This window comes from Petromyzon marinus, chromosome 5 (genome assembly GCF_048934315.1).
Source record: "Petromyzon marinus isolate PM22_M1 ecotype Great Lakes invasive population chromosome 5, UKy_Petmar_22M1.pri1.0, whole genome shotgun sequence".
Classification (NCBI taxonomy): domain Eukaryota; kingdom Metazoa; phylum Chordata; class Hyperoartia; order Petromyzontiformes; family Petromyzontidae; genus Petromyzon; species Petromyzon marinus.
Window position 1 is genome coordinate 7826811 of NC_133671.1, and position 27040 is coordinate 7853850.

At 49.5% G+C, this 27040-nt stretch overlaps 1 protein-coding gene across 1 annotated transcript in view; it reads left to right on the top strand.

Moving 5' to 3' along the window:
- Window positions 1-4496: 4496 nt before the first annotated feature.
- DDR2 (discoidin domain receptor tyrosine kinase 2) overlaps window positions 4497-27040 on the top strand; it is a 90634-nt gene continuing 68090 nt past the window's right edge. The window contains exon 1 of the mRNA XM_032946789.2: window positions 4497-4759. The gene's annotated coding sequence lies outside the window, so the exon portion shown is untranslated. The remainder of the gene's footprint in view (window positions 4760-27040) is intronic.

Here is a 27040-nt window from a genome sequence, read left to right on the forward strand (position 1 = left end):
CGGCCGTCTGGAACGCTCTCTCTCTCTTCCGATATTAGGAAGCCACTGGGGAGCGATGCGCTTTTACATCTGGCTTGAAAACTCGTTTCTTTAGAACTGCTTTTTTGCATTTAATTTGCTGTCCTTCCCCCGCGCACCTCCGATTAGCACGGTTGGCTATGTACGGTGCGAAAGAAGTCCAACCATCATACATCTGCCCAAGAATGCCACCACCTTGGCTTGTGCAGCTCCCCCGACTCTCCAACATGGAGCTGCCACGGTGAGTTGTGGTGGATTCCGCCTAGGCCCTGTTGCTCGACAACTGATGACTGTCCTCGGCGAGACCCCCTCCACCGCCTATCTCCTAGACTCCAAGCCGCCTGTTCCTTCCCGTGTTAAATCACCTCGAGAAGGAATGCGTTGGCTCTCCTGCAGGTGTTCCCGCCAGCCACAGTCTGGCATTACATAACCAGTCTCGCCAGCAATTAAAGAGAAAGATCTCCCATACAGCCATAATAGGCTGCGGCAAATGCTGTTAGCGAGCACCTATTAATGCCGGCTGGCGGGCACACGAGGGGATGGGTGACCAGCACCACGCCTGGCCGCCCCATTATCTCCCCCGCTGCTGATGTTTACACACCGCACCAGGTACTCATTTCGGGCCGTGTCGACCAAGGAGAGATCCCAGGGTAGCTTCAGATATTCCTCGCCGATGTTGGCCGTGAGCTGGAATCGAACTCGGGTCACCGGCTTTGTAGCGTTAGCGCCACCGCTCACCCACCCTCCCAAGCACAAGCGTCACCCCTTTTGACCCTGTGTGCGACCCGGCCAAGTTTAGCCATCAACATTGAGCACGAAGAGATCGATAAGAGATCGATAAGAGGTCACTTTCCCGTGAGCAGGAGTACACGCTGTGTGCAATGGGCTCTGCAGTCACTCCCCGTGCCCGTGTAGGACACCGGTATTTAACAAAAAAAAATCCCCCCCTCCCCCCCCGATGTAATAGAAACTCAAACTGCCTAAAAGAATCGATATCTTTATTATTTTTTTCATTGAAAAACAATACTTGTTAAGGGTGTAAGAGTTTGTCTGTTAAGAGATATACAGTAGTTCCCCGGTTTAGGTCGGGGATGCGTTCGTGAAAGGTGCGATGGCGAATGTCGAAACGACGTCAGTCAAAGCGATGTAGAGGGTCGGTGGTGGAGGCTAAGACTGAGAGGTGACGGATCCGAGGAAGGATGGACGATGCTGTCTGCCACGTGTGGGTTCGAGGCGACACAAATCGGGTAGGGGCATTGATAATAAGGTGACGTGGTTGTGAAACGACGTTAAGGGAGGATACGTAAATCGGGGCATTGCCGTGGTACTCGGTAACGATTCACACACCGATGATTTAAAAGCTGCTCATCAGGATTTTTTTTTAAATTTCTTTTCAGGCCCCCATGGTGTAAAGTGCAGTCTCTGGCTCTCCAATAATAATTTACATTTGCAAAGCGCAGATCCCGATGCGCCGTGTAGAGAAAAAACAGAACACAACAAGAACCAAGTCTGGGCTCTCTGGCCGGTGCTATGAAGAAGGGCCATTACCAGGACTGTCATCTGTTGTATGCTGATCCTTTTTAAGCCCACAGTGTTATCGCCGAACGTGTTGAGTTGTTCTGTTATTTGGGTGTGCACCGTTGGCATTTCTCCCACCTCTATCCAGCAAATACGGCCGGGACTGTGCGGGTGTTTGCGTTGCAGGAGGTGTCACTTGGCACGAATTCCTCAAAATTAACAATCGCCTTTCGTATCGTGTGTCTCTCGCACACGCAAAGACACAGATCCCCCCCCACCCCGTGTAGCCTTCGCAGATTGTTGGGGCAAGTGCTGTTAGCGAGTAGGACCTATGAAGGCCCGGCACGACACACCAGGGGACTGGGTGGCCAACACCACGCCCGGCCGCCTTTGTCTCCCTAATGGCGATTGTTTTTTTTCTTTCTTTCATTTTTACACCGCACCAAGGTACTCATTTGAGGCTGAGTCGACCTAGGGGCGGCCCAGGACCGGGTCAGACAATCGTCACCGGTGTCGGCGGCCACGTGCGGTCATCGATCTGGGGTCGCCGGGTTCGTAGCGCAGCGCTAACCACTACGCTACCGCTGCCCGCTCTCTCACTCCTCCCTCCCTCCACAAGGCTTTAATAGAAACCAGGCCCTTTCACAGTCACTCTGGCACAAGTTGCCTCGTGACACCAACACACACCTCCTCCCACGCACATCTGCCCCCCACCCCCCCCCCCAACACTTCTGCGGAGTGAGTAAATAGCTGTTGTGCGTGTGTGTGTGTCTTTCTCTCTTTCTCCTGAAAACCAGCAATGCTAACCCTCTCTCTGGCTGGCTGTCCAGAACCAGTGGTGGAAATTCCACGTTTGCGTGGCCCGGCGACGAGGGCAATGAGAAAGATGAGCACTGAATGTTGTTGACTTGACCACAAAATAGTACACGGGGTTTTTTTGTTGTTGCTGCTGTTGTTGTTGTATCAATTCCGGAAAGATGAGAGGGCTTAGTCGACCCCTCCCCCCCACCACCGTCATAATTCAGACTTGTGGCTATAGCGCTGCTGGCATTCATGCCTTTTGCACAGTGTCACGAGTCATACAGGCATGGGGGTTGTTTGACCATATTTCATCAAGCTGGTGAGTGCGGGTTGATGCTGACGGATGATGTGATGGTGGGATGAAGCGACGCGGAAGCCAACGGATTTCACGATGAAAAGCGGTGTAACAATGTGCCTCAATAGAGATTTCCAATCAGGCGCATGGCCGTATACAGTGTTAGCACATTAAACTAAACTTTTTATTATTAACAAGCGACCTGGCCATCGCAAATGCTCGGCTCAACGAAGTGGCTTTATGTCACGTGGACATTAAATTTATAGCCGTGGCCAAAATGCTCTATAAACGTGTGATGTTGATTCTAAATGGTGGGTGGGGTGGTGATGGTGGTGGTGGGTGGGTGGGGTGGTGATGGTGGGTGGGTGGGTGGTGGTGGGGGGGAAACGCGACCACGGCGAGAGAGAACGGGCCACGCAGACTCCAAACATACAGCAGGCGCAGCCATCACTTTGCCTCTCTCTCTCTCACACAAACAAACAAAGAGAAATAATCTCCCTCCACCATAGCCCTGACAAGACTGTTGGGGGCAAGTGCCGTTAGCGAGCAGCGCCTATGCAGGCCAACGAAGGAAGGCCTTCCCGAGTGGCGATGTGTCCTACACACCGCACCAGCAGGTACTCATTTGAGGCTGAGTCGACCTAGGGGGGGGGGGGGGGTCCGGTTTCAGACAATCGTCGCCGGTGTTGGCCGTGAGCGCGAATCTAACTCCACGGTCGCCGGGTTCAGTGGCGTGGCGCGCTAACCACGACACTGCCACTCTCTTCCCTCCTCCTCATCATCATCACCACCATCATCATCTTCCAGCCTCTTCATCACCACCACCACCATCCACCCTCCTCCTGCAAACCCAAAGAGTGGCTCAAACAAAAGTCTCCCTCTGCCTCTACTGCTCCCCCATCCCCCACGTCTCCCTCCCTCGCAAACTTCTCTCTCCTGCACACTCTCACCCCTTCTCTCACTCTTTCTCTCACCAAACTCTCACCAAACTCTCTCACTCTCCCTCCCCTTCTCTCTCACCAAACTCTCTCACTCTCCCTCCCCTTCTCTCTCACCAAACTCTCTCACCAAACTCTCTCACTCTCTCACCCCTTCTCTCTCTCTCACCAAACTCTCTCACTCTCTCACCCCTTCTCTCTCTCACCAAACTCTCTCACTCTCTCACCAAACGCTCTCACTCTCTCACTCTCCCACCCCTTCTCTCTCTCACCAAACTCTCACCAACTCTCTCACTCTCCCTCCCCTTCTCTCTCACCAAACTCTCTCACTCTCCCACCCCTTCTCTCTCTCACCAAACTCTCACCAACTCTCTCACTCTCCCTCCCCTTCTCTCTCACCAAACTCTCTCACTCTCCCTCCCCTTCTCTCTCACCAAACTCTCTCACCAAACACTCTCACTCTCTCACCCCTTCTCTCTCTCTTTCTCTCACCAAACTCTCACCAAACTCTCTCACTCTCCCTCCCCTTCTCTCTCACCAAACTCTCTCACTCTCCTTCCCCTTCTCTCTCACCAAACTCTCTCACCAAACTCTCTCACCCCTTCTCTCTCTCTCTCACTAAACTCTCTCACCAAACTCTCTCATTCTCCCACCCCTTCTCTCTCTCTCACCAAACTCTCTCACTCTCTCTCGCTGTGCCTCTGCCTCTCCAGACATTCGGCCAAAAAAATGTTTGGTCCTGGCGTCACAAATTGAGCCACGTACTGTACGGCCCGTGGCGGTATTTCGGAGTGGAGGAGGAGGAGGAGAGGGAGGAGGAGGAGAGGGAGGAGGAGGAGAGGGAGGAGGAGGAGAGGGAGGAGGAGGAGAGGGAGGAGGAGGAGAGAGAGGAGGAGGAGAGAGAGGAGGAGGAGAGGGAGGAGGAGAGGGAGGAGGAGGAGAGAGCGGCCCAACTTTTAGCTCCCTAGGAGGAGAGAGGGAGAGAGAGGCGCGACTTTTAGCTCCCAAGGAGGAGAGGGGAGAGGGGGAGAGAGAGGCCCAACTTTTAGCTCCCTAGGAGGAGAGAGGGAGAGAGAGGCGCGACTTTTAGCTCCCAAGGAGGAGAGGGGAGAGGGGGAGAGAGAGGCCCAACTTTTAGCTCCCAAGGAGGCCGCCACGGAGCGAAAACAGCCGCCTCACACGGCATGAGGTGAGGCCCGCAGACTCGCTCACACATACACACAGACACACACACAGACACACACACAGACACACACACTCACACAGACACACACACAGACACTCACACAGACACACACACATACAGACACTCACACAGACACTCACACAGACACTCACACATACACACAGACACACACACAGACACACACACACACATACAGACACACACACAGACACACACTCACACAGACACACACACAGACACACACACACACACACAGACACACACAGACACACAGACACACACACACTCAGACACTCACACAGACACACACACACACAGACACACACACAGACACACAGACACACACACAGACACACACACTCACACAGACACTCACACAGACACACACACTCACACAGACACTCACACAGACACACACACAGACACTCACACACACAGACACACACACAGACACACACACACACATACACACAGACACACACACAGACACACACACAGACACACACACTCACACAGACACTCACACAGACACACACACTCACACAGACACTCACACAGACACTCACACATACAGACACACACACAGACACACACTCACACAGACACTCACACAGACACACACACTCACACAGACACTCACACAGACACACACACAGACACTCACACACACAGACACACACACAGACACACACACACACATACACACAGACACACACACAGACACACACACAGACACACACACTCACACAGACACTCACACAGACACACACACTCACACAGACACTCACACAGACACTCACACATACAGACACACACACAGACACACACTCACACAGACACACACAGACACACACACACTCAGACACTCACACAGACACTCACACAGACACTCACACATACAGACACTCACACAGACACACACACAGACACACACACACAGACACTCACACACACACAGACACTCACACACAGACACACACACAGACACACACACTCACACAGACACTCACACACAGACACACACACAGACACACACTCACACAGACACTCACACATACAGACACACACACAGACACACACTCACACAGACACTCACACACACAGACACACACACAGACACACACACACACAGACACACACACACACAGACACACACACACACAGACACACACACACACAGACACACACTCACACAGACACTCACACATACAGACACACACACACAGACACTCACACACACAGACACACACACAGACACACACTCACACAGACACTCACACATACAGACACACACTCACACAGACACTCACACACACAGACACACACACACAGACACTCACACACAAACACACAGACACTCACACACAGACACACAGACACACACACTCACACAGACACACACACTCACAGACATACACACACAGACACACACTCACACAGACACTCACACAGACACTCACACATACAGACACACACACAGACACACACTCACACACACAGACACTCAGACACACAGACACACAGACACACACACACAGACACTCACACACAAACACACAGACACTCACACACACACTCAGACACACACACACTCAGACACACACACACTCAGACACACACACAGACACACACACAGACAGACACACACACAGACACTCACACACACAGACACACACACACATACACACACACACACTGGCTCACTCACACACACACAGACACTCACACACACAGACACTCACTCACTCACACACACAGACACACACACTCACACACACTCACACACACTCACACACACTCACACACACTCACAAAACAAAGATCCCCCATATAGCCTTAACAGACTGTAGGGGCAAGTGCTGTTAGCGAGCACCTATGAAGGCCGGTAACGGTACACGAGGGGGTGGGTGGCCAGCACCACGCCCGACCGCCTTTGTCTCCCTAGTGGCAATGTTTACACACCGCACCAGGTACTCATTTGAGGCTGAGTCGACCTAGGGGAGGCCCGGGACCGGTTCAGATAATCGTCACTGGTGTTGGCCGTGAGCGGGAATCGAACCCGTGTCGCCGGGTTCATAGCGCAGCGTAGCGCTAACCGCTACACTATCGCACACACACAGACACTCAGATACACACAGAGACACTCACAAACACAGTCACTCACACACACAGACACCCACTCACACACAGACACTCACACACACAGACACTCACTCACACACACAGACACTCACACACACAGACACTCACTCACAGAGACACACACACAGACACACACACACTCAGAGACACACACAGAGACACTCACACACACAGACACTCACTCACACACACAGACACTCACTCACACACACAGACACTCACACACACAGACACTCACACACACAGACATTCACACACACAGACACTCACTCACACACACAGACACACACACACAGACACTCACACAGACACTCACTCACACACACAGACACTCACACACACAGACACACACACTCACACACACAGACACTCACACACACAGACACTCACTCACACAGACACTCACACACACAGACACTCACTCACTGAGACACTCACACAGACACTCACACAGACACTCACTGAGACACTCACACAGACACTCACTGAGACACTCACACAGACACTCACTCCGACACTCACTCGGACGCTCACTCCGACACCCACTCACATAGACACTCACTCTGACACTCACACAAACACTCACTCACACAGACACTCACTCAGGCACTCACTCACTCAGACACTAACTCCGACACTCACACAGACACTCACTTAGACAGACACTCACACAGACACTCACTCAGACACTCACTCACTCAGACACTCACACATACACTCACTCAGAGAATCACTCAGGCACTCACTCAGAGACTCACTCAGACACTCACACAGACACTCACTCAGATACTCACTCAGACACTCACTCACACAGACACTCACACATACACTCACTCAGAGACTCACTCAGACACTCACTCAGACACTCACACAGACACTCACTCAGAGACTTACTCAGACACTCACTCAGACACACACAGACACTCACTCACTAAGACACTCACTCAGACACTCACACAGACACTCCGACACTCACTCACTCAGAGACTCACACAGACACTCACTCACACACACAGACACACACACAGACACTCACTCACAGAGACACTCACACAGACACTCACACACACAGACACTCACACACACAGACACACACACTCACACACACAGACACTCACACACACAGACACTCACACACACAGACACTCACTCACACAGACACTCACACACACAGACACTCACTCACTGAGACACTCACACAGACACTCACACAGACACTCACTGAGACACTCACACAGACACTCACTGAGACACTCACACAGACACTCACTCCGACACTCACTCGGACGCTCACTCCGACACCCACTCACATAGACACTCACTCTGACACTCACACAAACACTCACTCACACAGACACTCACTCAGGCACTCACTCATCCAGACACTAACTCCGACACTCACACAGACACTCACTTACACAGACACTCACACAGACACTCACTCAGACACTCACTCACTCAGACACTCACACATACACTCACTCAGAGACTCACTCAGGCACTCACTCAGAGACTCACTCAGACACTCACACAGACACTCAGAGACTCACTCAGAGACTCACTCAGACACTCACTCAGACACTCACACAGACACTCACTCAGAGACTTACTCAGACACTCACTCAGACACTCACACAGACACTCACTCACTAAGACACTCACTCAGACACTCACACAGACACTCACTCCGACACTCACTCAGAGACTCACACAGACACTCACTCAGGCACTCACTCACTCAGACACTCACTCAGACACTCACACAGACGCTCACTCAGAGACTCACTCAAGCAATCACTCCGACACTCCCTCAGACACTCACACAGACACTCACTCCGACACTCACTCAGACACTCCCTCAGACACTCACACAGACTCTCACTCCGACACTCACTCAGACACTCACTCAGACACTCACACAGTCACTCACATAGACACTCACACAGACACACAGACACTCACACAGACACTCACTCAGACATTCACACAGCCGCTCACTCAGAGACTCACTCAGGCACTCACTCCGACACTCCCTCAGACACTCACTCCGACACTCCCTCAGACACTCACACAGTCACTCACACAGACACTCACTGAGACACTCACTCACACAGACACTCACAGATACTCACACAGACACTCACTCAGACACTCACACAGTCACTCACTCAGACACTCACTCAGACACTCACACAGTCACTCACATAGACACACAGACACTCACTCCGACACTCACAGAGAGACAGAGGGTGTTGACAGACAGGCTTCAGAGAGAAGTGGCAGAAGAGAGAGAGAGAGTTGATGGAGAACAGACACGTTTCTGGAGAGTGATAAGTTAATGGAGACATACGTTGGAGAGAGAGAAGTTGACGGAGAGATACAGTGAGGGACAAAAGTATTTGATCCCCTGCTGATTTTGTACGTTTGCACACTGACAAAGAAATGATCAGTCTATAATTTTAATGGTAGGTTTGTTTGAGCAGTGAGAGACAGAATAACAACAACAAAATCCAGAAAAACGCATGTCAAAAATGTTATACATTGATTTGCATTTTAATGAGGGAAATAAGTATTTGACCCCTCTGCAAAACATGACTTAGTACTTGGTGGCAAAAACCCTTGTTGGCAATCACAGAGGTCAGACGTTTCTTGTAGTTGGCCACCAGGTTTGCACACATCTCAGGAGGGATTTTGTCCCACTCCTCTTTGCAGATCTTCTCCAAGTCATTAAGGTTTCGAGGCTGATGTTTGGCAACTCGAACCTTCAGCTCCCTCCACAGATTTTCTATGGGATTAAGGTCTGGAGACTGGCTAGGCCACTCCAGGACCTTAATGTGCTTCTTCTTGAGCCACTCCTTTGTTGCCTTGGCCGTGTGTTTTGGGTCATTGTCATGCTGGAATACCTATCCACGACCCATTTTCAATGCCCTGGCTGAGGGAAGGAGGTTCTCACCCAAGATTTGACGGTACATGGCCCCGTCCATCGTCCCTTTGATGCGGTGAAGTTATCCTGTCCCCTTAGCAGAAAAACACCCCCAATGCATAATATTTCCACCTCTATATTTGACGGTGGGGATGGTGTTCTTGGGGTCATAGGCAGCATTCCTTCTCCTCCAAACACGGCGAGTTGAGTTGATGCCAAAGAGCTCCATTTTGGTCTCATCTGACCACAACACTTTCACCCAGTTGTCCTCTGAATCATTCAGATGTTCATTGGCAAACCTCAGACGAGAGAGGGGGCGGCGGAGAGGTTTACAATAGAGAGATGGGGGAGACAACCCAGTAAAAGTCGTGCGACGTTGGGCCAACGTTGTTGGCACTTGGAAGCGTTTGGCGTTGGCCAACGTCCCCATGTTTCCCAGGGAAGGTGATGGAGAGAGAGGGACAGAGGAGTTGATATTGAGAGTGTGGCCCTGATGGAGTTGCTATTGAGCGTCGATTGAGGTTGAAGGGGCAGAGACTTTGGTTGATGTCGAGGCAATTTGCTCTTGTTACACACAACCTTCCACTCACTCCGCTACTCATTCTGCCCTTCGATGGACTCGGTGCTTGCTTAAGCTCATGGCGACCGCGGGGAGGGGGCATTTAAGGCTGAGGCTGGCCAGCGAACTTGGCGACGTTGGGCCAACGTTGGGCCGACGTTGCTTCGACGGTTTCGACCACATGCCAACGTTGGCTCGACGTTGGCTCGACGTTGGCATATTCACCGGGGAAGCTCGTGTGGCTCATCGCAAACTGCTGTGTATTTGGGGTTCGTATTTTCTGTCTCTCTCTCTCTCTCCATCGCTCAGCGTGTCGATTTTTCTCCGGGTCCTCCGGTTTTTCCCTCCACATTTAGAATCAACATCGCGCGTGTTTAGAGTCTTTGGCTGCTATAAATATCCGCGTGATTAAGTCACTTCATTGGGGGCTAATATTTGTGGCCAGGTTGGTTCTGAAAAAGAGCTACTGTATATAGCTCAGTGGCCCTTGCCTCGTAAAATAAAAATAAATGTCAAACATCTGTATAGTTTCATGAATGTATGTATGTTAAACTTATTTCGCACCGTACGTAGACAACCGTACTAATCGGGTGTGCGGGGAAGGACGACAAATTAAACACAAAAAGCAGTTATGAATATATGGTCATGCACTGATTGGAAACTCTCCATCCAGACACATTGTGCTGCTGCTTTTCATCGTCAAATTATTTGGCAAAAAAAGATAAATATATCTCTCCATCAGTGTGCAGAGACTGTGGTCACCCAGAATGAACCGTGGAACAGATAACAACTCGATGCCCAATTCACGAATACGACGGGGGCATCATCGTTACAGCGATACCATCCGCTGCTCCTGACGCAATCATCTGGCTCATCAATCATATCAATGTAACATCATCGTTGTGGCTCGACGTCCACAGAGAGACCCATAGACTCACACTGAGATCTATAGATTTGCACACAGAACCATGGAATCGCATAGAGACCCATAGACTCACACTGAAATGTATAGATTTGCACACAGAACCATGGAATCGCATGGAGGCCCATAGACTCACACTGAGATCTATAGATTTGCACACAGAACCATGGACTCGCATGGAGGCCCATAGACTCACACTGAGATCTATAGATTTGCACACAGAACCATGGAATCGCACGGAGACCCATAGACTCACACTGAGATCTATAGATTTGCACACAGAACCATGGACTCGCATGAAGGCCAATAGACAACGATCTCCACTGCACCCTTAACAGACTGCAGGGGTGTAGTGCTGTTAGTGAGCACCTATGAAGGCTGGCATGGCACACGAGCGAATGGGTGGCGATGTTTACACACTGTACCAGGTGCAGTACTCATTGCAGGCTGAGTCGACCTAGGGGATGCCCATGACCGATTCAGATAATTGTCACAGGTGTTGGCCATGAGTGGTAATCGAACTCGGGTCACCGGGTTCGTAACACAATAGTACACATGGTAACTACTCTCTCGGGAGATCTTTGCCTTTATTTATATAATTTACTAGCTGTACTACCCGGCTTCGCCTGGGACTTGGATTCACCACACCCGGCCGCCTTTGTCTCCCCAGTGGCGATGTTCACACCACAACAGTTACTCGTTTGAGGCTGAGTCGACCTAGGAGAGGCCCAGGACCACTTAAAATAATCGTCAACGGTGGTGGCCGTGAGCGGGAATCGAACTCGGGTCGCCGTGTTCGTAGCGCGGCGCGCTAACCACTACACTACAATGCATTACGCTTCGACATGCGAGGGTCACGTGACAGATTTGACATCGTAGCTCACTTGCCGTGCAAAAAATAAATGCATTATTGAGCTCCCCCCCCCCAAAAAAAGTGTATTTGTATAATTTTTGCATGGTGTACAGTCTGGAAAGTACCCACATGGCACATTTCAAGTTTGTTGCATGTCGGGAAGTACGCTGAACATTTTGAACAGACACACATAATCACAACTTTGCCTTTTATATATATGGAGATGTGTGTACACGGGTACCACCAATGATGACTGGATCACCCAGAATGTGCCGGATCTCGTCAGATCTCAAGCTCGGCAGGGGCTTGAGCCTGGATAGTGCTTGGATGGGGGCAATCAGCATATATATTCGGCTGTCGCTGAGCAATGTCGTGGGCACGCCACGTCATGATCCGTCATCTCTGCTCCCCGCACTTCGCCAACACGCGCTGACCAGCGTCGTGAAGTATGGTCAAACAACCCCCGGGGCTCGCACGGTGTGGGGAGGCCCTGGTCCAGTAGTGGATTGACGAAGGGGCTGTGTGAGCGTACAAATAGCGACTTTATAAATAACACTGGTTGTCCTGTAAGCTCTTTGCCATGGGAATGTGGAATTCCCATCGCTGCTCCGACAGCAGCCGACAGAGAAGAACACTGCCCAGTGCTCATTTGAACGGAGAGACAATATTAACTTGCCAAATGTTTTGTATCACTGGCATCCCTGTCAACCCCTTATCAGTGCCTGCCTTATTACAGACCAATTCAGATCTTATTGGTCACCCCGTGCCCCTTATAAATCTCAACGTTCATCCTACAAAGTCCCATCGCAAGGCAGAAAAACAAGCAAATAGACAAAACATTATTTTGAGACGGCTGTACTCCGTATGGACCTGAAAACTAAATTTCCCTGTACAATAATACAGGCAAACCGTACGGTTTGACAATTATGTACTCGTTTTTTGCATCATTATTATTGTTGTGCATTCATGTTACACCGTGGCTGGTGGATAGACTCTGTTGTGTTTTATTTTTTTCTGAGCCCTTCCCTTGTGGCTGGAGAGAAGCCACCCACTCACCACTGCGGCGCCTTAATCCCCCAACTCCCACCACCCCCCGTGTTGATCAAGCGTTTGGGCCCTTAATGCGGAGTGCTTTTCAACAAATTAGGACCGCGCGGGGACGATTAGCTCACGGGGAAGGCCCGGTGCTGCGAACAGCAGCCCTATCTTTGCGGTGGTGGGGGGGCCCTCAAATCAACGCATGTATTTACAGCGGCTCCCTCTTGCTCAACCCCGCCATCGCCACCGCACGAACCGGCGGCTTCGTAATTGCCCGCGAGCCGAGGCGACGTGTGTGGAAATGAGCGAGGGCCTGCGAGAAAGTGTCGACTTCGCCGCTGGAAACAAGAGTCCAGGTGGTTGGCAATGGCCGCGCAGAGCGGTGCCTCGGGGGTCAGGTGACGAGAGCGCAGCAACTGCCGGGTCGAGGCGACGAGGGAGACATTGTTATTGGCCGTTGGTGACCTCTGAAAAAACACAAGGATTGTTTCGTAGATATATAATCGTATTGAGAGGGTCCTTGGCTGTAAGATCGGCGGTTGGCCAGCAATTTATTCAAGCGAGCCTGACACTGCTGATGAGGCGCCGTGTGCCGAAACCGGCCAACCGAGTGTTGCTTGTCTTGAAGTAATTTCGCTGAAATGATGCACTCGCAGAAGGCTGTGTGGCTGACTGGATGTGTAAAAAATACTTTCGTACGTATTATTTTGTGACGTGGGGAGATGTATATGTGAAGTAGACATTGTCTATTTGTTTACCTTGAAGCAAGAAATAGTTTCACATTTGTTTAAATTTGCAAGCACTTTGTCAAACTGCTGGTGCCCTGTCAGGCATGGCGGGAACGGGAGAGGGGCCCAGGACTGATTCACATATCCACTCGGCAATTTTACGTTTTCAACTTTGGCCATAAATCGAACCTGGTTCTCTCGCGCAGTGCGCAAACCTCGTCAGGTGCGTGTTAAATCTGCAAATGCTCTTTTTGTTTGTTGAATGTGCGTGCGAAAAGATAACCCATTTAAAGCAGCGATTTAGCAGTTGCGGTAAAAGCCATGGGTTCTATTTACAACGTGGATTGTGCGCGCGTCTTGATGCGTCGTATTAGCCATCGGCTTGTTTTTGTATTTTATCCCACTCAGAGCTGCCATTCGATTGAATGCACAAGTCAGTTTTATTTGACCCTTCCACTCGTGAATTTTGGACAGCAGAGGGACGAACATTTTCAAACAATTGTCTCACTCAACTCATAAATAAGCAACAGTGAGGCTGACACATTTCGTTTTTTTGCCTTCACGTCCCCCTCGAAAAGGAAAAATTAAGGAAGTTGATGTCAGTTTGAAATTGACGAAGCGAAGTCTGAATGTGGGTTGAGTGAAACGACTTTCGTGGACGTAGTCATCTATGACGTAAATCGAGTAGTTAATGACATTAATGGCATTAACTACTCCCACACCTCCGATTAGCACAGTTGACTACGTACGGTGGTAAAGAAGTTCAACATACATCCATAATTGGAAGTCAATTTCCAACGCCTCGATGCCCACGCAAGAATGGGGCAATGCTCACCTCTATTGCCATCCCCGCGCCAGTGAAGGAAATTCCATAGTGCAATGACGGGAGCTGTCTTTTACTGATACTATAATGACTTTATCGACTCTGGAGGACAGATGGGACCGAGCCTTGAGGTTTGACTCAATATCAGCCGGTAGCCTACAAGCATGACGGAATATAAGCAACTTTACTCCGCGCATTGATTCGCACGCTGGCACCACGAAACCGGCAGATTCGATTCTGTCTAACATCAGCGGAGGGTGAATTCTACGCTCGCCCTGCCACCTCCACTCTGCTGGATGCCACCTCCCTGCTCGGGCTACGTAGTCAGCACGTTCGGCCACGCACGGTGCGAGAGAAGCTCAGCATGCGCACATGCGTACTAAGGGGAGCGCCGCCGAAAGTCTGCTGTTGTACTGCACTTCTGCTCTCGCGTCCGTGGTTCCCGCCTTCACCAAACCAAGCGCTGACGAGCGAGGTGAAGTACGGTCGAATAACCCCCGCGACCCGCGCGGTGCGGGGAGGCCTTCTCAGTTTTCTGTGTAATTTGTGGCCCTTGCCAAGTGTAAAAATGCAGCACCAGGGCTATTTTGGAACACAACAACAGAGGGCAGGGGGATCAGGGCCGCACCCCGATAGCTCAGGGGGGGACATTACAAACCGCACGCCGTCCTTCTCCCCAATCTTTCTCTGTATTCCCCCACCCTTTCACCCTTTTTGCCATTCCTATGATGTACGTGTACGTCATCAGTATCGGTACCGAGGCTCCCGCACGTGTGGCACAGTTTGGCGCCGGCTGTCGTGTGCGGTCGTGTCGCTACGGTTCCCTGCGGCGAGTAGCAATGTCTTTAAAAACAACGGCGCTGCTACGCCTCTCTCAAATAAAACGAACGCCGAGCCGCTTGCACGTGCCGAGATTCGGCGGCGAACGGGACGACCCTGACCCCGCAACTTGCAGACGTGTCGGAACGGCAGAGGGGTCGAGTTGCGACGACGCAATCCCGGGGCCAACGGCTTCCATTAGAAGCGTACATCACCCTCGCGGGCCCTGCACGTGGCTTGCAACGCGGATTCGACAGGATTAAAACCCAGGGTGAAAGCTCGCTAGGATGTGCACGTGCCGCCCTTGTGTCGATCCACCGCTGAAATTACGGCCTCCCCCCCCCCCCTCCCCACCACGCACCGTGCGGGTCCCACGGGAGGTTATTTGACCATACTTCCCCATTCTGGTCAGCGCCGGTTGGTGCAGGCGGGCGGCAATTGATGTCGAGGGAGTAGAAGCACCGATGCAATGGTTGAATCTGCCATGCTGCCTTCTGTGGCCCACCGCGTGGCCGAGCAGCTGCCGGTGACGTTCCTCGTTGTGCGTGGTGGTGATCGCCCGTCCACGCACCGTCCACGCTAAGACCTCGCGTGGCTCTTGAGGCCGTGACCATTTTTTTGCGCGAGCGGCAGATGTAATGGAACGTTGAGCGTGTGGAAGGTCAAAAGTGGCTTTGCGCTTGCCTGGGCATGAGGCTCCGCTCGTCTCTAATTTACAGCCCACTGAGCATGTGTTGGAAATTCCACATTGCGATGGCAGAGTGGGGGGGGGGGGTGCCGAGTGTTTAGTTACCTTAAACAATCACTGTTCACATCCCGCGGCGATCATTTGATCTCATCCCAGGATGGACGAATGACGGAGAGGATGAGAAGTTGATGGAATCCTCGACCGTTATTTAACCAATAAAGAATTAAAGCTTTCGTGACTGCATAAATTACTCATTGGTTTTTTCGGTAAAGTCACGTATGCAGAAATGCCATAAAATACCATAAAGTTATATTGATTTATTTTAATATAATTTTATGGTATTTCTACATACGTTATTTAACCCTCTGAGCATCCCTTTGTTTCGGACAGTGAAACTCTGCTGACAGTGGCCAAACGTCACGCGACTACTACTAATGCTCCCATTATTTTTTGTCACTTATCTTTTTTTATGCAAACGCTCCATGAATAGCGAGTGAGCGGTCCCCGTGCTGTGTATTGGCAGTGAGCGATGTTTACAGAGAATGGAGGCTCGGTTCCGCTAAGCGATAAACGCACATTCTTGTCCGCATTGACGTCACCGTACCTAAAAATCTCTCGTTCTTGCCCAAATTTACTTCTCATTTTTGTTTTCATCATCGCCGGCCAAGGAGCGTGGAGCCGAGCGGTTGAAGTAAAAACTGTTGTTGTGTTTCATAAGTGCGGACGGCTTGGCTCTCGTCGTTTCGTGGGCATGCAAAAACTCACATCTGCTGGGAATTACATTTCACTGGTGAATTCAGATGTCACCGACTTATGAATAATGACTGCACACATACCTATCCAAAAGACAAAGACAAAGCTCCCCCGTATAGCCTTAACAGACTGTCGAGGCAAGTGCTGTTGGCGAGCACCTATGAAGGCCGACACGGCACTCGAGGGGGTGGGTGGCCAGCACCACGCCCGGCCGCCTTTGTCTCCCTAGTGGCGATGTTTGCACACCACTCTAGGCACTCATTTGTGGCTGAGTCGACCTAGGGGAAGCCCAGGACCTGTTCAGATATTCGTCGTTGGTGTTGGCCGTGTGCGGGAATCTAACTCGGTTCTCTGGGTTCATAGCGCAGTGCGCTAACCGCTACACTACCGCTCCCCACATACCAATCCACACACTAACTCACCTACCACTCCCTTATCTACCCACTCACCTACCTACCTACACATCCACTCACCCACTCACCAACATATAGCCTACCCACTCAACTACCTACATATTTGCCTACCCCCTCACCTGTTTCCACACGTATATAAAAGCTTTATAACTTATCAGATTCCTCCAGTATAAATAAATATTCTGATTCTGAAATGTGCCTACCCACTCGTCTTCCGACCTACCACTCCCAGTGGGTAACACACTAGTTACATCATTTAACTCGTATCTAGGGTTGCCATTCTATGATACATTGGAGCATAAAATATCAGTAATAATCGTTGCATCTGTTTAGCAAGATATAATTATACCACGTTGGCCGTGGGTCATTACATTTTTCTTAAACGCGCCCGATCTGGTCATATCCCAGAAAACCTAGCAGGTTCCAGCCATCGCGCTGCACATTCGTAGCGGCGTTCAATCTGCACCTCTTTTCTTAAAGGGCCCCACCTCTTTTTCCTTTCCTTCCATTTTCCTGCTCATTCCCCCCGCCAATCTGCCCTGTTGCACAACCGACTTGACTCCCCTTCCCGTTGTATAATAACTTAGAGCAGCAGGCTTAAGCTGAGTGAAGCGCAGATGAGGAACCTTTTTCAGTAACATTTATTCATACTGGACGTATTTTGAAAAGCACAAAACCATCCCTACGGATTTGAAATGCAAGGCTATGGGAAACTGACGTGGTAATAATCGTCGTGCCGTGAAATCTCATATTGTGTCGTGAACATTTGTATCACGGCCACCCTCCCAGTAAACACGCAAGGTGTGGCCAATGTTGACGTGGTCAGGAACATTGGACCTAACGTTGGCTCAGCGTTCCATATTTACTGGACTACTTACGTACATAAACGACCCGTACACCTACCCATCTAAACCTCTCTCTACCCATCCATCCACCTGCCCAACCGGGTGGGTGGTACTGTAGTCACACCTACGATTAGTACGGTTGGCTACGTACGGTGCAAAAGAAGTTCCACATACGTGCATAGTTATATCCTTTGAAACTACCAAGTGGGAAAAAAAACAATGGGCGATAAAGATAAGGATCTGGGACCATGGAAAAAACAGCAATGCAAAACGTGACAGCAAACACTGACTATATCCCAAATCCAGCCAGGCTGTGATGTTGCCAAATTGCTGGAAGATTCTTGAATTCAATACCAAGATGGGAGTCGTATTATCTCCATAATGCCCACAGGAGAACATGAGAAAATGAGAAACCACTCAGTGCGATGTGAATAGTGTTGGTCGTTTGGATCGACTATCCCCCACCCCCCAGTCTGCCCCCCACCAGCATGGGAATGTGGAATTGCCACCGCCGTCTCACGGCTGCCAACGTTAACGAGCGCCGCTCTGTTTGGCCGCGGTGGCACTTTGACTGCCGACAACAACTTGGCTAGAACAGCTGGAAAACGCAGAAGGGCTCCCAATTGTGGGTTGATGACTTCGCATCCAGGTCATGCCAACTGACCACCGCCAGCGAGTGAGCCATCGTGACCTAGGTCACTCTTGTGAATGAGGCTATGCAGAAGTCAACTTTACTTGACCGGGACGAAATGGGCACCACGTCGTGAGGTTGCGCCACTTGGTGGCACGTTCCCAGTGCCCGTGCTCAGGTGGGACTGGGCCCCTTCGTTGGAATGTATAACTTGCCCCGGCTGACTTAGAAATACCGATGAGTACAATAACGGAATAAAAACAAAACCCAGAGAGAGATTAACTCGCAGACAACGTGACACAAAGACCCTTTATTATAATAATAATGCGATCATAATTTTCACATTTATAAATCCTAACAAAGAAATACCAAATGATTACTGCTCAACACACATTCAGGTTTGCGGACGCGGCCATACAGCTGCCGCATGTATTATTTGATACCCTTGTGAAACGAAGGCCTACTTATGCAATGTCAGTTATGGAGGACGTTTGACCATACTTCACCACACTGGTCAGTGCGGGGGTGTTGGTGAAGAGGTCAGGGTGGCAGCGGGTGGGTGGGAGGGGGCCGGTAACCAGGACAGGTGCAGATATCACTCGCCACTGACATTATCTGTGGCCAGTACCGTAATCATCAAACTTGGGTCACCTGGTTCACAGCGCAGTGCGTCAACCGCTGCGCCTCCGCTCCGCCCCATGTGTGCGCGTGAAAAATCCACGCGTGGTTCCAACTCCCCAAACGGGTTTCCAGCAAAAAAAAATAAAAAATAAAGTCGGCAGCGAGCGATGGAACCACGGCAAGGGCCATGCTCCACCGCAGGATTGTCGCGAGCTCGACCGGCCGGCGACAGTTCCCCACGCAATTCGAAAGTCACGATCGCCGACGCCGATATTGCGAGCGATGTGACGGCAGCAGCCCCTTCTGCGGGAATGCGGCGAGCCAGCGATTGTGGTTAGCGGAGAAAGAGCGGTAATCGTTTTTGTGCCCTCGTACTGCGAGCGGCTGCGAGGGCGCTCCACTAACGGAAACCCGAGCCGGGGGGCAGCTGCAGGATGGGGGGGGGGGGCGGTGGCGTGCACATATGGCAAGGCCCCCCATTAAACATTCATGGGAGAGGGGGATAGCTGGCACATTCGACCCCTGCAAAGTGTGGCCGTGGTTTTTTTTATGTCTCGCATGTTTAATCCAGAGGGAGTGATTCACGACTCTTGATGAGTGATCCCACCGGTGACGACGATGATGATGATAATTCACCGCGAACGGAAAGTTGGTGTTCACACCTCGGCGTTGGGCCAAAGCAATCGCGGCAATATTTCAAGGGGGCCTTTTAGCCCACCTAATCCAGCGTCACTGAAGTGTTAATCCAGCATTGCGACCAGCAGTTGTCGAGCATTCACGGGCAGCATTAATCCAACATGAGAGGAGGCTTAACCCTGAATCCTACCGACGTGAACCCATCATCCAATCAGTATTAAACTACCTGGCCGGGGTGGCTCGGTGGGAGGGCGAGTGGCTCGCAATCGGGAAGGTTGCGAGTTCATATCCTGGTTTGGGGGGTTCACTCAGCCCATCATCCCTTCGGGGTCGATAAAATACGCACCACTGTGTGTGGGGAAGGCAACAGTGGTTGTCCTGTGGATAGACTTGTCCCCGCGATAGGAAGGTGTAACATCCGCCACAGGCTCAGGGCTATACACAGAATATATAAGCACTGTCACGATGCTCATTTGAGCAGCAAATCACTGACTTTACGATCGACAGCGGTGTTCTTCACTCATTTTCAGAGGGGGGCCACTTTCGCCGATAAGACATCAGTGTGTGAGGGCCGCCACACATTTCAAGGTTTGACAGCAGCACGATGATGCGGGGGAGAGGGGGGGGTGTTTTCACCCTTTGTGTATTGTTGGGAGCTGCACCAAAGGCCACCAGGGGCTGGCAATGGCCCGCGGGCCTTGCAACGAAGAACACTGATCTACAGTAATCCAGCTGCGCTCCAGTATTAATCCACTGTGCTGTCTCAATTAACTTATCATTTATTCCCTATTCAGTGCGAATTAATCCAGAGCGTTAACACTCACGTAATTTCACCGCCCAGGTGTGCTGTGCGACTCGAGCTGAACGCCGCGTTGGCAGGTTAAGATACGCTGAGCGGGTCCGCCGTGATCGCTCGCCATTTGTGTTGTCCGTGGCCAGGAATCAAATCGGGTCATGGGGTTCGTGGCGCAATGCGCCACAATCGTTGCTTCCTCTCGCTGCGCCCAATGCGTGCTTGAGATCCGCGTGCGGTTCCAACTCCGCAAGTGGTTTCCAGTTAAAGTGAAGTTGGACTGAGCGATTGGGGAAACACAGAACCATTGCAAGGGCCATTCTCCCCGCAAGATGATCGCAACGATGAGTTGTGTGGTAGAGGCGATGGGTTGTGCCAGAATTAAAAAAATATATAGCGGAGAGACGAATTATGTGGAGATACAGTGAGGGAAAAAAATATTTTATCCCCTGCTGATTTTGCACGTTTGCCCACTGACAAAGAAATGATCAGTCTATAATTTGAATGGTAGGTGTATTTGAACAGTGAGAGACAGAATAACAACAACAAAATCCAGAAAAACGCATGTCAAAAATGTTATAAATTGACTTGCATTTTAATGAGGGAAATAAGTATTTGACCCCCTCTCAATCAGAAAGATTTCTGGCTCCCAGGTGTCTTTTATACAGGTAACGAGCTGAGATTAGGAGCACACTCTTAAAAGGAGTGCTCCTAATCTCAGCTTGTTACCTGTATAAAAGACACCTGCCCACAGAAGCAATCAATCAATCAGATTCCAAACTCTCCACCATGGCCAAGACCAAAGGGCTATCCAAGGATGTCAGGGACAAAATTGTATTCCTACACAAGGCTGGAATGGGCTACAAGACCATTGCCAAGCAGCTTGATGAGAAGGTGACAACAGTTGGTGCGATTATTAGCAAATGGAAGAAACACAAAATAAACTGTCAATCTCCCTCGGCCTGGGGCTCCATGCAAGATCTCACCTCGTGGAGTTGCAATGATCATGATAACGGTGAGGAATCAGCCCAGAACAACACGGGAGGATCTTGTCAATGATCTCAAGGCAGCTGGGACCATAGTCACCAAGAAAACAATTGGTAACACACTACGCCGTGAAGGACTGAAATCCTGCAGTGGCCGCAAGGTCCTCCTGCTCAAGAAAGCACATATACATGCCCGTCTGAAGTTTGCCAATGAACATCTAAATGATTCAGAGGACAACTGGGTGAAAGTGTTGTGGTCAGATGAAACCAAAATGGAGCTCTTTGGCATCAACTCAACTCGCCGTGTTTGGAGGAGGAGGAATGCTGCCTATGACCCCAAGAACACCATCCCCACCGTCAAACATGGGGGGTGTTTTTCTGCTAAGGGGGCAGAACAACTTTACTGCATCAATTCTGTGGAGGGAGCTGAAGGTTCGATTTGCCAAACGTCAGCCTCGAAACCTTAATGACTTGGAGAAGATCAGCAAAGAGGAGTGGGACAAAATCCCTCCTGAGATGTGTGCAAACCTGGTGGCCAACTACAAGAAACGTCTGACCTCTGTGATTGCCAACAAGGGTTTTGCCACCAAGTACTAAGTCATGTTTTGCAGAGGGGTCAAATACTTATTTCCCTCATTAAAATGCAAATCAATTTATAATATTTTAGACATGCGTTTTTCTGGATTTTTGTTGTTATTCTGTCTCTCACTGTTCAAATAAACCTACCATTAAAATTATATACTGACCTTTTCTTTGTCAGTGGGTAAACGTACAAAATCAGCTGGGGATCAAATACTTTTTTCCCTCACTGTACATTCTGCTTTGCTATTTTGTTATTTTTTTTTCCACAATGACGCGAATGATTGTTTTGAGTAATACAATTAGGCAGGAACGGTTTAATGTGCTTACATTTTAGTTGTGGGCAATTTGCAAACGTATTACCTGTCCAGGTGCCACTATGGGTAGTTAAAATCAATCTCTTGGGTCAAATCAGCACATCATCTCTGCGATTGATGAAATGAGTACTCCTTTGTGGAACGTTAAACTCAAATAACTATTTTTTTATTTTACGAGGTAAGGCTCACTGAGCTACATAGCTCTTTTTCACAAGCGACCTGGCCACAAATGATAGCTCAACGAAGTATGTATGTATATATATAGAACGTCTTTCGCACCGTGCGTAGCAAATCGTGCTGATCGGAGGTGGATTGTCACGTGGAAATACGTAGCAGCAAAATACTCTAAAAGCATGTTGTTTCTAAACATGGAGGGAAAAACAGAAGGACCCGGATGAAAATCCACGCGATCCACGGGGAGAACTTGCAAACTCCAAATAGACAGGCGTCAGGGTTGGGATCGAACCCACGACCTCCTGGATATCAGACGATGTAGTTAACATTTCGCAACCATAGTGCCCCAACAGTGTTGAACAGTGATATTGAGAACACCCGGCAGCTGTAGCCGCAATTTAACCGTTGCCTCTGTAAACAATGGCTCCGACTGCTAAGCCTACACAGTCGCAATTTCACCAGAATTCCAATGGGATTGCGTCATCATTCTAGACAGAAAGTATTCGTCACTGCAACTGCAACCACATTCCATTGGTCCTCCCACAAACAAGCCGAGAGCTTTTATCCGGCATTTCTCCAACAACTCTGCCCGAATGTTCCCATCATTCTGACAGCATTCCACCAGTCGCTCTTGCTCAGGCTCCACCAGCCTTCCACGAAGTCTGCGGGTCAGAATTCCTCCGGCATTCCGACAACATTCCACAAGCATATTTGCAAGCTCATATTCTCTCGGGCTCATGGGCATCCCCATTAGCTGAAGAAAAAACATTACAATAGTTCAGTGTACATGTGTTTAGTTGTACACAGTATCGTTAAATATATTTAGTTATTTTTTATATTTATATTTTAATCTATATACAGTATACGCAGTGCCGGATTATCCTAGTAGCAAAAGTAGCTACATTTGCTACAGGCCCCGCGCTAAATGCTTTCAAGCTATCAATTCCGGTTCAGTGATTCAGCACTTGCTCTATTACTATAGTACTATACCGCTTTCGACTTTTGTGAACGACTGGGTGTTTAAGGTTAGCGATTTGTCGTATTATCTGCCTGTATAGCAAATGAAAAAATACCATTACTTTACTATGCAAGTAAAAATGTTGTGTTTTTAATATTTTATGTAGGGCTCCTTCATAACATATGCTACAGGCCCCGCACTAGCTTAATGTGGCACTGAGTATATGGGATGTTCCCTGATCCATGTGATTCTCTGTCAGCGTGATTCTTAACACACGTTAAAGGCGTCGTATTGACTTGATGCCTTGCAATAGGGTATCTGTTTGGTGTTTGAACATCTTAACACCTGTTTTATTGCCAGAATGGTTAAAGCCTATTCTTATTTTTACATTGTTTCGATAGTCATATTGACTAAATTTCGATTTAAAGCTTTCGTGACTGCAAGGATTCATCTTCTTTGGTTCTTTCGGTAAAGTCACGTAGAATGAAAATAAAATAATAAAATAATAAAATAAAATAACACAATAAAATTCTCACGACGTTTCGGCCACAACACAAGTGGCCTTCTTTAAAGGCCACTTGTGGTGTGGCCTTTCTACTGAACAGTCATATTGCCTGTTCAGTAGAAGGAGGTGGCCTTTCACAAGACGCAACACGAGAAGGGAAGATGACCGTTTGGACAAAATCAGTGATGGAATTGAAGCCAAACGAGGGAGCATGCCCGAGGGGATGACCTTTGTGGAGATCGAGCCATTAGATCAGTTCCTAAACACGGGTGACATTGATTGTCGTATCGCAGGGTCCGGCGGGATGGCGTCGCGGCATAGGAAGGCCACCGTCCATACCTGATGATGATGATGCAGTATATTATGCTCATCTCCGCTGGTGGCCCAAACCAGTGGTAGGAATTCCACATTCCGTTGGCAGAGGCTGGTCCGCCATAGGGTTACCGGGTTACCTCTGTTGATTTCCCTCGAAGTGGTGTGCATTTTTTCCCAGTGCGGTAAGGATGATGAGCCCTGACCAGGATTTAAGCTTTAACTTTCACACTTTAGAGTTAAGCAATCTAACCACAGTGCCACCTGGGCATATAATACGTACTGTATAATACAGAGCATATACAGTAGCCAGTAAAACCTCATTATTTGGGTATTTGATCATTCGTAATTGGGGATAATTCGGCATGGCTGCGCTTTCGGCAAATATACCATATTAGTAATTCGCCACGAGCCGAATTCCCGTACCGAATGGCCCAATGTTGGCATGCAGGTGGAGCGATGTCGCGCGCCACAACCAAAACAATGACTCGGTCTAGAGGCGGCGTGTGTGGTGAGCGTCAGCGCAGACCTGTTGCTTTGGATTTTACCTTTTTATCCACTCTGTGCAAGCCGACCCTCTCAGAAATGTCGCCTACACCTACATGAAGAAGTAAAAGAAAGGGACTGAGGTAGAAATCCCTTAGGTTGCGAGACAAAGCCAATGTTTTGGATAGAATTAATGCAGTTGTGTCAATGCAGATGTTGTGTGAAGAGTTCGGAAAACAGATTTGGAAAAAACAAATATTGGGGCAGGAGGCAGAGTGTAGTACCATTGTACGTCATTCGGAATATTGGATAATTCGGCAAGGCCAGAGTCCCGTATGTGTCGAATTAACAAGGGTGTACTGTATAGTATTTAATAATTTTATTGACCTTCTATAGACGTTGGTGAAGACGAATTCAACATTATCAGACATTCTATACTGCTGAATTGGAAGCTGCCCCGGTGTAAAGGTTTGTCGGCCCGATTCCATCTCCTGGCGCGGAAGTTTTAAACGGTCGCACAAAGTTAATACATTTCCACCCCATTCCTTTCAGAGTCAGAATCAAAATATGTATTTATCCTGGAGAAATCCGATGAGCTATGAAGCTCCTTTTCATAGATGTGCACCCTGCAGTATAAAGTGGATAACAGCACAGTTCGTCGACCGGTAGGTTGGGTGTGGTGGGGTAAGTCGCGTGCAACTCCCTACTCTTCTAAGACGTCTGGTCAGCGTGGAAGAGTAGGCCAAGATACCCTCGAGAGGGGCTGCCACATGCAGAGGGCCCTCTGCAAGGAGTGACGTGAGGAGGTGATTTCTGCAGCTTCACCTACTCCGTTCGCATTAAAAAAAAAGGTCCACACTCTGCATTTTTCATTACACGCTTTCTTTTAACTCACTCTGCCTGTTGTTGTTGTTGTCGTTATTGTCGTTGTTGTATCCTCAAATCTTGTCACTCAATTTTAACCCACTTCCCAATGTGGTATCGACTGCAAACTTGGTATGCTTATGTCATACTGATGACAATACGATATTCTATCATAAAAAAATATATTTTTCAACATTCTTTTTTTATACGTTACGTTTCGTCTTGGGTCTAATTGTCCACGCTCAACTGACGTTGGCTGTAATTGGCCACGGTCCCTGACGTTGTGGCAAGCTTCGGGGCCACTTTCTGCAGTCGGGGAGTTCTGCCATTACTACGAGTACATTTCATAAAAATGTGTTGTTTTTTTTTAAGTAAAAAAAAATATTACTTATTACCATCAAAGACTGGTTCGCCTCAAATGTCGACAAATTAACTCGTGGTTAGTGACGGACGGCCTCTTGTTCGTGTCGGGAGTTTCGTGGCTTATGGACGTCAACAACAAAACAAAAAGAGTGGACGGCTTCCCAATGGCTCTTTAAAAAAAATATTCTTCCACGGACCTCTGCCCTTGCGTGACAAGGATGAAGGATTATGCTCTGCGAGCACGTTTATCGGTGGGCGTGCGCGCGCGTGCGTGCATGGTGCATACGCGCGTTGCCTTTTTAAAGTCTGCGCGGAGCCAAGCCCCATCTGCAAGTCTGGACCATAAATGACCACGTGAGGCTGATTTAATAGCTCTGACCTAGATTGGGAGCTGGGGAAACAGCGGCTCGCCACACAATCAAAATCCACTTTGCCCCCCCCCCCCCTTTTCTCTGGATTACGATATTGTATCGGAGAGTAAGATGCACCCCAAAAGAGTGCGCGGCGTTAACAAGAGTTATATAAATCTAGCTTCACACACGCACACAGGCAC